General features: G+C 46.4%; 1 protein-coding gene across 1 annotated transcript in view; it reads left to right on the top strand.

Annotated features, from left to right (window-relative positions):
• The first annotated feature begins 9,576 nt into the window (after positions 1-9,576).
• Positions 9,577-12,604, top strand: part of IRF6 (interferon regulatory factor 6) — a 73,180-nt gene continuing 70,152 nt past the window's right edge. The window contains exon 1 of the mRNA XM_055234029.2: positions 9,577-9,855. The gene's annotated coding sequence lies outside the window, so the exon portion shown is untranslated. The remainder of the gene's footprint in view (positions 9,856-12,604) is intronic.

Consider the following 12,604-nt stretch of genomic DNA (forward strand, 5'->3'; position numbering starts at 1 on the left):
GTTCTTTCTATTTTCCCTAAGTGTCGGCTGGTCTGAGAAATAAAGAGTACAATGAGAGGAATTTTACAGCTGGGCCGCTGGGGGTGACATCACATATCGGTAGGTCCATGATGCCCACCTGAGCCACAAAACCTGCAGGTTTTTATTAAGGACTTCAAAAGAGGAGGGGGTGTATGAACCGGGAGTAGGTCACAGAGATCACATGCTTCAAAGGGAAAAAAGGAGAACAAAGATCACATGCTTCTGAGGCCAATAAAGATCACAAGGCAAAGGGCAAAGCAAAGATCAAAGGCGCAGACAAAATCAAAAACTCCTGATAAGGGTCTATGTTCAGCTGTGCACATATTGTCTTGATAAACATCTTAAACAACAGAAAACAGGGTTCGAGAGCAGAGAACTGGTCTGACCTCAAATTTACCAGGGAGCAGTTTTTTCCCCACCCTAATAAGCCTGAGGGTACTGCAGGAGACCAGGGCATATTTCAGTCCTTATCTCAACCGCATAAGACAGACACTCCCAGAGCAGCTGTTTATAGACCTCCCCCCAGGAATGCATTCCTTCCCCAGGGTATTAATTATTAATATTCCTTGCTGGGAAAATAATTCAGCAATATCTTGCCTACTTGCACATCCATTTATAGGCTCTCTGCAAGAAGAAAAATATGGTTCTATTCTGCTCGACCCCACAGGCAGTCAGACCTGATGGTTGCCTTCCCTTGTTCCCTACAATTGCTGTTATTCTGTTCATTTTCAAGGTGCACTGATTTCATATCGTTCAAACACACATGTTCTACAATCAATTTGTACAGTTAACGCAATAGTGGTCCTGAGGTGACGTACATCCTCAGCTTACGAAGATAACAGGATTAAGAGATTAAAGACAGGCATAAGAAATAATTATAAAAGTATTAATTTGGGGAACTAATAAATGTCTATATTAAAATGAAATCTTCACAATTTATGTTGCTCTGCTGCGGCTCCAGCTGGTCCCTCCGTTCGGGGTCCCTGACTTCCCGCAACACTTTTCTGTAGCAAAATATTTGCAGGCTTCTGCAAAGAGGCCCTACAGACTTTATCCTAGACTGGCTGGAGAAAGAAAACTAAAACATCAGAATGCTTTCCCCAGGCTATACACAGAGGGTGGGAGTGGGTGGAAGGGAACAAACAGGGCTGAAGTGTGGGGTACCACCCTTTTGCAGCCCACATGGAGGAAGTACCAAGAGCGTAGGCAGATAAGAAACAGATTTTCAACTTCCCCTTCTAGTAACCACACCTCCACAGGCTTGTATTTATTCCTCCCCGATGTAATTTCCTCCTGGAAGTGTGGCCTCCTTTCTCAGTGGCCCTTTTTTTTGACAGATTGGTGAATCTATATTTGCATTAAAGTCTGGGCAGAAAGGGGACCTGAATACATGTTATGGGCTGAATTGTGTTTCCCCAAAATCCCTATCTTGCGGTCCTAACCCCCAGTAGTTCAGAATGTGACTGTATTTGGAGATTGGGTCTTTAAAAAGGTAATTAAGGTGGGCCAGGCATGGTGGCTTATGCCTATAATCCCAGAACTTTGGGAGACCAAGGCAGGCGGATCACCTGAGGTCAGGAGTTCAAGACCAGCCTGGGCAACATGGTGAAATCCCCATCTCTACTAAAAATACAAAAATTAGCCAGGCGTGGTGGCAGGCACCTGTAATCCCAGCTACTTGGGAGACTGAGGCAGCAGAATCCCTTGATCCCGGGAGGAGGAGGTTGCAGTGAGCCGAGATCACATCATTGCACTCCAGCCTAGGCAACAGAGTGAGATTCAGCATCAAAAAAAAAAAAAAGAAAGAAAAAAAATTATTTAAAAAAAAGTAATTAAGGTAAAAGGAGTTATTAGAGTGGGCCCTAATCCAATCTGATATGCATCCTTATAAGAAGAGAAGGACACAGACAGACAGACAGATAGACAGAGGGAAAACCATGTGAAGACACAGGCAGGCCTCAGAAGAAACCACCCCAGCTAACACCTTGATCTTTGACTTTTAGCCTGCAGAATTAAAAATCGATTTTGGTTATTTACTTATTTATTGTTTTTTGAGACAGGGTCTCACTGTCAACCAGGCTGGAGTACAGCCTCCATCTCCCAGGCTCACTGCAGCTTTGATCTCCCAGGTTCAAGCAATCCTCCTGCCTCAGCCTCCCACATACCTGGGACTACAGGCATGTGTCACCATGCCCAACTAATTTTATAAAATTATTTTTTGGAGAGACAGGATCTCACTATGTTGTCCAGGCTGGTCTCAAACTCCTAGGCTCAAGTGATCCTCCTGCCTCAGCCTCCCAAAGTGCTGGGATTACAGGCATGAGCCACTGTGCCCAGCCAAATTTTAGTTTTTGAAGCCACTCAGTCTGTGGTACATTGTTATGGCAACCCTAGCAAACTAACACACTACTCCTTGCAGGATGTCAGTTGCCCACCTTTCTCCTGCAACTCGTGGCTTTACAAGGTTGAGAGCAAGGTCCCTTGAATTAGGGTTTTGCTTCCCAGCTCTGCCCTATTGTTTACTCATAAGAAGAGCATTTGGGATGCTTTGCTAATGTTTTGTTCCAAGTATATATTCTGTTTCATAAAACTTAGGAGTATAAGCAGTTTCACCTTTTCTTTCTTTCTCTTTCTTTCTTTCTTTTCTTTTCTTTTCTTTCCTTCTTTTTTTTTTGATGGAGTTTCACCCTTTGTTGCCCAGGCTGGAGTGCAGTGGCACGATCTCTGCTCACTGCAATTTCCACCTCCAGGGTTCAAGCGATTCTCCTGTCTCAGCCTCCTGAGTAGCTGGGATTACAGGTGCCCACCACCATGCCTAGCTAATTTTTGTATTTTTAGTAGAGATGGGGTTTCACCATGTTGGCCAGGCTGGCCTTGAACTCCTGACCTCAGGTGATCCACCCACCTCGGCCTCCCAAAGTGCTGGGATTATAGGCATGAGTCACCATGCCTGGCCTCATTTATTTCTTTAAAACAGCTATAATCTGCTCTAAACCTCATCCCTCCTGATTGACCAGAAAGTCAATTTCAGTCATACTTGGGGCTCCCCCCTTTCAGATTTGTGCAAAAATCCTGGAGGTCTTATAGAGGCTACAGCATTTAGGGAAGGCCTTCTGACCTGGCCTTCAGTTACTCTGGTCTCTTTTTGTTAACAGTAGGTAACAAAAAGTAGGTAGCTCATGTCTGCTAGCCAGACATGAGCAGGGCAGGATAGGCACCCCTCCACCCCCACCCCCACCACCCACCACCCATACACACACCAGGAATGTTAGGCGATGATCAGATGATGGTCAGGTGACTGTTAAACTGTCTCGTTAAAATAATAATTGGTTTCAGCCACAGCCATGGGAAGGCTTTCTCCCAATAAACAGAAACACCTGAAACTGGTGATCAGCAGCTTCCTGATCCCAGCAGCTGGGTGAGTGGGCTCAAGTATGCACGTTACGAGGCAAAATGGCAAAGCTTAACTGTTATATGACCTTTAGAGACATTTGACTGGCAAGGGAAGAATGTCTCAAGTGAACATGCATACAATTCCAGTAAACACACTGTGCTTGCTCCCACCCCAGCACTAGCAGGCTACTGTGCATGCGGACAGCCCACCCCAAGGGAAGAATCAGGGGATAAGGGACGCAAAGCCCCAGAAGTATGCCAGCGTCTAAAACCCCAAGTCAAAAGGTCAAAACTGCACACTTGATCTCTCAAGTCACCCTCTTGGCCCTCTTCCAAGTGTACTTTCCTTCGTTTCATTCCTGCTGTAAAGCTTTTTAATAAACTTTCACTCCTGCTCTAAAACTTGCCTTGGTCTTCTTTTCTGCTTTATGCCCCTCAGCTGAATTCTTTCTTCTGAGGAGGCAAGAATTGAGGTTGCTGCAGACCATTATGGATTCGCCGCCATTAACATGTTTACTTGTTTATTTTCCAAACTTCTATGAGTGCTTAAAGGGAGCAATGTCATGGCTTTTGTACCACGCTTGGACAGGAAGGTCTTTGCAATACCCTTTCCTCCTGTTCTAGGAGAACCGTCAAAACTCTTTTCCTTTGGCTGCTTCTGTCTCCCCCTCCTCCGCCCTAGCTTCAATGTCCTCTACTTACACGACAGGCCAACAAAGTTCTCTTGGCCTGGAAAATGCTGTTCACCTCTCTCCCAAAGCTCCCCAAGGCAAGGAACACAAGACCTGGTTAACTTTTTGGTGGTAATTTGCAGAAACATTTACAGCAATAAAAATGGAGCCAAAATTAGTATCTTCACAAGTCACCCTGCTTTGTTTTGATGGAGTGTAGGGAAGCCAGTACACTCTCCAAGCCAGATTGCTATCGTGGAACAGCTGGAATTCTGTCACAGATGGGGCAACAAGAACTCAGCTGGCATTTCCTCTGAGTTCAGGTTCCTGTGGGGAACAAAAGCAGCTCTACAGATGATGGCTGCTGGCTTGGATTCCTTTCCGTGCCCAAGACTCTCAAGCAGCTTTTTTCGACCCGGGAGTTAAGTCAGTGCAACCAGATTTAGCTTTCTCCGCAGGTTTCATAACAGATAGAACAAAACCGGGATATCTCCCTGCCCACCCACAGGGGATGGGAAGAACTCTGTGACAGGTGTTCCACAGCCATTCGCCTCCTGTCGACACCTCCTCACCCTGTGGCTGGAGCTGGAAAGGGAAACAAATCAAAAACTTGTATTCCAGGGTGCAGGGCAGCCACTTTCTGAGAAATGATTAGGACCCCAGAGAGAAGGAGTGCTCAGACTCTGAGCATCTCATTAAAAAGGATGAATCTACTGCTGTGGTGCTGGAGCTGGGGTGATGCGGGTGGCTGACAGCTCACTGCGGGCAGTGAGGGGCAGGTGACCATACTCAGACTCTGCATGTCCTTCATGTGCAAAATGCCTTCATTTAAGTGGCTCCCAGAAATCCAGCCTTTTGCAGGAAGGCTTCTAAAGGCTTTTAGGAAAAAACAAACAAAAGAACTAGTATCCCTCCTGCTAGAAGATTTAGATTTTCCCTCCTATCAGTCTTCATCCCTGCCTCTACGACAGACAGGCACACACACCACACACAGTCATGAGCACATGGGTGTGTGCACACACAAACACACACACATCCCAGGGGAATGGTTCATTTTGTTTGGAAGTTTGTTCCTTTGTCCCCATCTGGAGGTACCAGGATGCCTGTCCCCTTTCTCCCCACTCTCGGATTTGCCACTCGCAAACCAAGGTATCAGGTAGTTGTTTGGGGTTACAGTGTCAGTTTTCCGCTTCAGTATATTCGTGGAGCTTTGCTTGAGGATGGGACAAAGGTGTACAGAATGGAACGAGTAAGATATGAGTGAATGTCCTCAGCCTCGCAGGTGGATTTAGACAACCAGTGGGAAAGTCTAGAGGAGGGCACGATTAAAGTTCATAGCGAGCTGTGATGATTTCACAGAGATTATCATTTGAAGGGGGCCTTGAGAGAGCAGTAAGTTCAGCAGGGGAGGAGTAGTGATTGGGCATTCTGGACAAAGGAAACAGGATGGTCAAAGATCTCTATTATCTGACTCTGTTTTATTCTTTTCCAACATTTAGCACCATCTGAAATTGTACTTTTATCTAGGCTCTAATTCTTTCTTTTCTGTCTACACCATGCACTCTAACTCTATGAGTGCAGGAAATACGTGTGCCTCATTCATTGCTGTGTCCTAAGTGCCTAAAATAATTTCTAGCACATCGTGGGTGCTCAGTACATATTCACAGAATGGATAAATCAATGCTCAGACCAAGGAAAAGGGAGAGAAGGAGACTCTTTCTTTTTTAACGTATGTGGTTTCATTTCATCCTTACAATACCACTCAAGAAAGACATAATCATCTCTACCTTACAAATAAGGAAACTGAGGTAAGCAAAGGTAAGTAACTTACCTTTTACTCCCAGTAAAAGGTAAAGCTGAGATTAAAAGCCTAGTTTATCAGTTTGTAAATTGTAGATTATGCCATGAAGACTAATGAAGGTCTGAACTAAGCAAAACTGTGGGAAGGAAGTTAGAGAGTGAGCTCATGTTTGAGGCAGTGGGTTGATAAAACTGACAAGACTTGGGCACAGATGGAAAGGGACAAATCCCTTTGCAGACTCATCTCCATCTGAGTGGCTGGTCCTGACCTCCGTCTCCAATGGATTCAATCACATGGGGATTCAGAAAAAACATGTGGCATTGGCCACTAGCCAGTTGTTTAACTTTGGGAGACCTGCCCAATTTCTCTGAGCATGTTTTTCCCCTGCTATATGGTGATAAGCAATCAGCTGGCTTTTAAGGGTTGTTGTGAGATGACTGATGTACATAAAGCACCCAGAACAGTGCCTGGCCCACAGTAGGTGTTCCATAAATATTAATTCACCTATCTTTCCCCATGGTTTCCTGATGTCTTTTGGCTTGGGAAGTACTGTTCCCAAGAGGAGGACCAAAGGGCAAGTGTGAGGACATCCACCCTGGCCTAGGCACGGGAGTGGATACTCTCAAGAAGGAAGGAAGTGACAACCCAGGCCTGGGAGCAGTGGATGGAAAAGAAGTTAGGAAAGTACCCAGTAGAGAAAATCTCCCCGTCTCTGAGAAAAACTCTAACCCCTCTGGAAAAAGGTTAGACAAGAAACCACAATTCTAAAGGGATTATGGTCAATCTCTTCTCTGCAGAAAGGTGTAGCCAGAGTGTGGTGATTGGGAACCAGGGGGCTGTTGGGCTTGGGCCTCATATATGTAAATCTGGTTGTGAATTGGGTTATGAATAACCAAATGAAGCTACTCATAGTTATTATAATTTAGGGTTTGTTAAGTTAGTTTTTAAGAAATTTGTGAGTTTAAATATGCCATAGCACCTATTGGAAATTTTCCATTTCTTAAAAGGTAATGTTCACTACTCCATAAAATTATTTCCTGAAATAAATACACGATTATGAAATCATTTTAATAAGGTGTTAACTTATAAACAAATTCTATCACGGTTGTTTGTAACTCTTTGAATTTCTTAATTTCCTATGTATTGAAGTTGTTAAAAAAAAAAAAAAAAAAAAAGAGGCCTAGGTCTCTGTCTTCTCCAGCTCTGAGAGCTGCCAGGCACAAGCGGCACAGCCCAAGGCCGGCACCCGAGGGGAGGTGCAGATCTCCTTACTGTACTTGTTTACAGTGCCACCTGGTGTTCCTAACGCATAAGCGTTCCTCACCCCTAAGAGTTGGAATTTGCTAAGTAAAAAAGATCCCTACAGCTGTTTTTCTGAACCATTCTCTCAAAATCTCTTTTCTTTCCTTTGAAGAGTATGAGGCATATAAGTAAGAATAATACAAAATAACAGTTGATTTTCTAAAATTTTACTAAGCTTTGTAACGTGGAAAAGAAGGTCTGGTCTTGTTCTAAGTGCCCTGCATGGATTAAGTAACTTAGTTATTATAACTCTGAAGACAGGTATTGTGATGACCATCCATATTTTACAGATAGCAACTGATGTACAGAGAGTTTAAGGCATTTGCCAAAAGCTACACAGCTAGAAAATATTAAAGCAAAGATTTGAACCTAGGCAGCTTGGCTTCAGTGCTCACACATTCTTATGCTGCTTCTCTGTGCATGCATGTTTCAAGAAAAAAAAAATATTAATTTTTATTTGGACTGACATTAAGAATTTAATCTCTCTGGTAAAGCTCAATGGACCAAGGATAAACGGGGCAGCAAAGGAGTGAAAAATATGCCGTAAATGAGCCTAACATATGGGATGTTATGCTTTTCAGGTTGCTTGAATTCTCCTTCAGAATGTCACTTGGTGGCGGCCAGGCGCGGTGGCTCACGCCTGTAATCGCAGCACTTTGAGAGGCTGAGGCGGGAGGATCACGAGGTCAGGAGATTGAGACCATCCTGGCTAACACGGTGAAACCCTGTCTCTACTAAAAATACAAAAAAAAAAAAAAATCAGCCGGGCGTGGTGGCGGGCGCCTGTAGTCCCAGCTACTCAGGAGGCCAAGGCAGGAGAATGGCGTGAACCTGGGAGGTGGAGCTTGCAGTGAGCCGAGATCGCACCACTGCACTCCAACCTGGGGGACAGAGCAAGACTTTGTCTCAAAAAATAAAAGAATGTCACTTGACATCCAGAAAGATGGCACACAAACAACTCAATTAATGTTTATAACAACCATCCCCAAGAAAATATTATCATCTCCCTTAGTCCTTTTTTTTTTTTTTTTTTTTTTTAAGACACAGTCTCCCCCTGTTGCTCAGGCTGGAGTGCAGTCGCATGGTCTTCTTGGCTCACTGCAACCTCCGCCTCCTGGGTTCAAAAGATTCTTGGGCCTCAACCAACCGAGAAGCTGGAATTACAGGCGCCCCCCACCACGCCCAGCTAATTTCAGTATTTACTATTTAGTAGAGATGGGGTTTTGCCACGTTGGCCACGCTGGTCTCGAACTCCTGACCTCAAGGAATCCACCCACCTCAGCCTCCAAAGTCCTGGGTGAGAGGTGACAGCGTGCTGGCAGCCCTTGCTCACTCTGGGCACCTCCTCGGTGCCCACTCTGGCCGCAGTTGATGAGCCCTTCAGCCCGCTGCCCTGTGGGAGCCCCTTTCTGGGCTGGCCGAGGCCGGAGCTGGCTCCCTCAGCTTGCGGGGAAGTGTGGAGGGAGCAGCGCAGGCGGGAACCGGGGCTGCGCGCCCGCTTGCGGGCCAGCGCGAGTTCCGGGTGGGCGTGGGCTCGGCGGGCCCCACACTCGGAGCGGCCGGCCGGCCCCGCCAGCCCGGGCAGTGATGGGCTTAGCACCCAGGACAGGAGCTGCGGAGGGTGCGCTGGGTCCCCCAGCAGTGCCGGCCCGCTGGCGCTGCGCTCGAATTTTCTGGCCTCAGCTGCCTCCCGGCAGGGCAGGACTCGGAACCTGCAGCCCGCCATGCCTGAGCCGCCCGCCCCTCCACCCTCGCCGTGGGCTCCTGCGCGGCCGAGCCTCCCCGATCAGACCAGCACCGCCCCCTGCTCCACGGCGCCCGGTCCCATCCACTGCCCAAGGGTTGAGAAGTGTGGGCTTACAGCGCAAGACCGGCAGGCAACTCCACCTGCGGCCCCGGTGGTGCAGGATCCACTAGGTGAAGCCAGCTGGGCTCCTTAGTCTAGTGGGGACTTGAAGAACCTTTATGTCTAGCTAAGGGATTGTAAATACACCAATCAGCACTCTGTATCTAGCTCAAGGTTTGTGAACACACCAATCAGCACCCTGTGTCTATCTCAGGGTTTGTGGATGCACCAATGGGCACTCTGTATCTAGCTAATCTGGTGGGGACTTGGAGACTCTTTATGTCTAGCTAAGGGATTGTGAATACACCAATCAGCACTCTGTATCTAGCTTATCTAGTGGGGACTTGCAGAACTTTTGTGTCTAGCTCAGGGATTGTAAATGCGCCAATCAGCACCCTGTCAAAACGGACCAATCAGCTCTCCATAAAACAGACCAATCGGCTCTCTGTAAAATGGGCCAATCAGCAGGATGTGGGTGGGGACAGATAAGAGAATAAAAGCAGGCTGCCATAGCCAGCGGTGACAACTGGCTGTGTTCCCTTTCACAGTGTGGAAATGTTTGTTCTTTGGGCCTTTTTGTCCAGGTCCACGCTGTGTTTATAAGCTGTAACACTCACCGCAAAGATCCCCAGCTTCACTCTTGAGTCCACCGGAAGGAAGAAAGTCCAAACGCATCTGAACAGCAGACAGAACGAAGGAACAAACTCAGCCCGGAGACGCCGCCTTTAAGACCTGTAACACTCACCGCGAGGGTCCGCGGCTTCATTCTTTAAGTTAGTGAGAGTAAGAACCTACCAATTCCAGACACATTGGGATTACAGGTATGAGCCTTCCCTTAGTCCTTTTAAGAGTTCAACAATCCACGGTGAAACCCCGTCTCTACTAAAAAAATACGAAAATCAGCCGGGCGTCGTGGCGGGCGCCTGTAATACCAGCTACTCGGGAGGCTGAGGCAGGAAAATGGCGTAAAAGCCGGGAGGCGGAGCTTGCAGTGAGCCGAGATCGCGCCACTGCACACCAGCCTGGGTGACAGAGCGAGACTCGGTCTCAAAAAAAAAAAAAGTTCAATTAAGATTGTTTCCTTAAAAACGGTGGTAATAATTACTATTTATTGAGTGCTTTTGTTTTGTTTTTAGGGAAGTAATTATCTAGTGAACAACAGTGTAGGTTTTCAGGATGGTGCTGTGTTCAAATGCTGGCGGTCCTACTAAGAAAGTTACTTCGTATTTTTAAGTGTCAGATCCCTTCTCTATAGAATGGGAAAAATAAGGATGCTTACCTTAAATGGGTGTGAGGGTTAACTGATTTAATACATGCAAAGAGCTTGGAAGAGTTGCTGGCGCTTAATAAGTACTCCAAAAATTGTTACTTTCAAAACCACCTTTTAATGCAAAAGTGTATATATACTTTATTATCATTCATGCAGCAAAGAATCTGGGAGGAAACATAAGACACTAATAATGATCACCAAATAGATGTAGTTTGATTTTTGTTTTTCACTATTTTACTTGTATTTGCGGAATGGGCATGGGTTGCTTTTTTAATAAATAAGATTAAAAGAATAACTTTTCAGGAAAAAAGGGTTTAAGGAAGTAAGGATGATCAGGAGAAGTTTCATAGGAGACATGGTAGATGACTTCAAATAGTCGAGCCTTAAGTGGGGGAAAAAAAAAATTGTACCGTACAGCTTCAGAAACAGGACTGATGGATAAAAGTGTCACAGTGTCTCTAACAATCAGAGATGATTAGAAAAGCCACAGTGAGCACCCCATCCTTGAAGGAATTCAAGCAGAAGCTGGAGGCCACCTCTCAGGGATGACCTATAGGTAATTCACGGATGAAGTGGCAGATTAGATCACAAGACCTGAAATTTCTATTGAATTGGGGATTCTGACTCATTTCCTGTTTAGACCTAATTTAGCTTTGACATACACTAGAAGAGATGAGAAACAGGTGGTCATCAGCCTTCAGAGAGTTGAAGTCTGTTCTCTTGCTATTTTTCTGCAACGATCACTGTTTCCATAAATCGTATGAGAAGACACTTGTGTTCCCTCGTTCTATGGATCCAGTGTGGAATGAACACGTCAGAACTGCTAGCAGAGACTCCTGAGTGCCGTCTCCTCACGCCACCAAATGGCCAGCATCAACCCTGAAGTACAGTCCCAATGTTGGTGCTTGCCGAGAACAGACGAAAGAATAGGCAGTGTCTGGAGTTCAGGAGTCTGTGGTGCTATTTTTGTCTTCTGTATCAGTCAGGAATGGCTAATAGAGGCCTGGCCTAATGGCTTAAACAAATTAGGCATTTATGTGTTCACCTAAGAGTAGTGCACAGGAATACCATGCAGGACTGGTATGGCAGCTCTACAGCGTCCTTGGAGAACCAGGCTCCTTTCTTCACCACTATCCTATGTACAGAGCTTACAGCCTCAGGAGCTTCAGCCATCACTTCTGCGTTCCAGGCAGGAAAAAGGGAAGAGCAAAAGGTAAAAGTGGTGCTCCTCTGAGTTTTAAAGAACTCCCCTAGAAGTCCTGCTCAGTAATTAGTGCTTCTGTCTCATGGGCCACATCTTACTGCAAGGGGTGGGGGATGGAAAATGATGCAGTGTTTTTACTAGGTACTTTATCTCATTAAAATCCAGCGTTCTGGAACTAGGGAAGTAGGTGGATATAGGGCAAACAATAGCAGTCTCTTCCCTTCTTGCACAGTCCCTCTATAAGGATAGTGGGGGTTACTCCGTACTTTATAAAGATGAGAAAACTGAGAAGTGGTCGTGAGGACTTGTTTAGAGCCGCAGAATGTCAGTAATGATGTTGGTCCCAACACCCAGCTTTGAAAAAATGAGAGAATGCAAAGACAGAAACCCATGAACATCTGTGGACAAACACCAGCTGTGAGCCCAGGGCCACCTCTCCCTGCGGAATCAAACTGGCAGATGAGAGAGGCTGCAGAGGTCAGTGAGGACGAAGGTGGCAGGGCACTGGGGCAGATGTCTCAGTGATGGCGCTCCGTGCTCTGTGTCATTCCCTAGGTTGGCAAAAGGTAGACAGCTTTGGCCTTGGCTCAGCTGGGAGAACAGATGGGCAGGAATTCAGCACAACTCCCAAATCAGCCAAGCGGCAGACTGCCTCCTTTCCTTCTCTGGGTCAGCCAAGGCTAGTTTCCACCTGGTCACAGCCAGCTGCAGAGGCCCAAGACTGACGCCCATGACAGCTCGGCTAGGAGCACCTAGGAATGTGCCATCCCACCCCTGACTGTGAGGGGCCATCAGGAGAACAAGCAAGGGCAGGTGTTTTCTCCCAGCAGTGAGGGGACATCCGCATTGAGCTGCCCAGCAGGAGAAAGATTAGATTTCTCTGTGCAAAGCAAACAGCTCCTTATGGCAGTCACATCTCTGTCCTGACTCCTTTTGAGCATAGGGCTATACTGAGAAAACCAGTTTGTTTGAAAAAGGCCTGGAGCTCTGTTCTTTCTCATCCCCTTTATCTACCAAAGGAATAATGGCAATGTGACCAGAGGTGTAAGGAGAGCCCAGGACCTACTCTGAAATACATGTAATGCAAGCGGAGGCA

This window comes from Symphalangus syndactylus, chromosome 19, assembly GCF_028878055.3.
Source record: "Symphalangus syndactylus isolate Jambi chromosome 19, NHGRI_mSymSyn1-v2.1_pri, whole genome shotgun sequence".
Lineage (NCBI taxonomy): Eukaryota > Metazoa > Chordata > Mammalia > Primates > Hylobatidae > Symphalangus > Symphalangus syndactylus.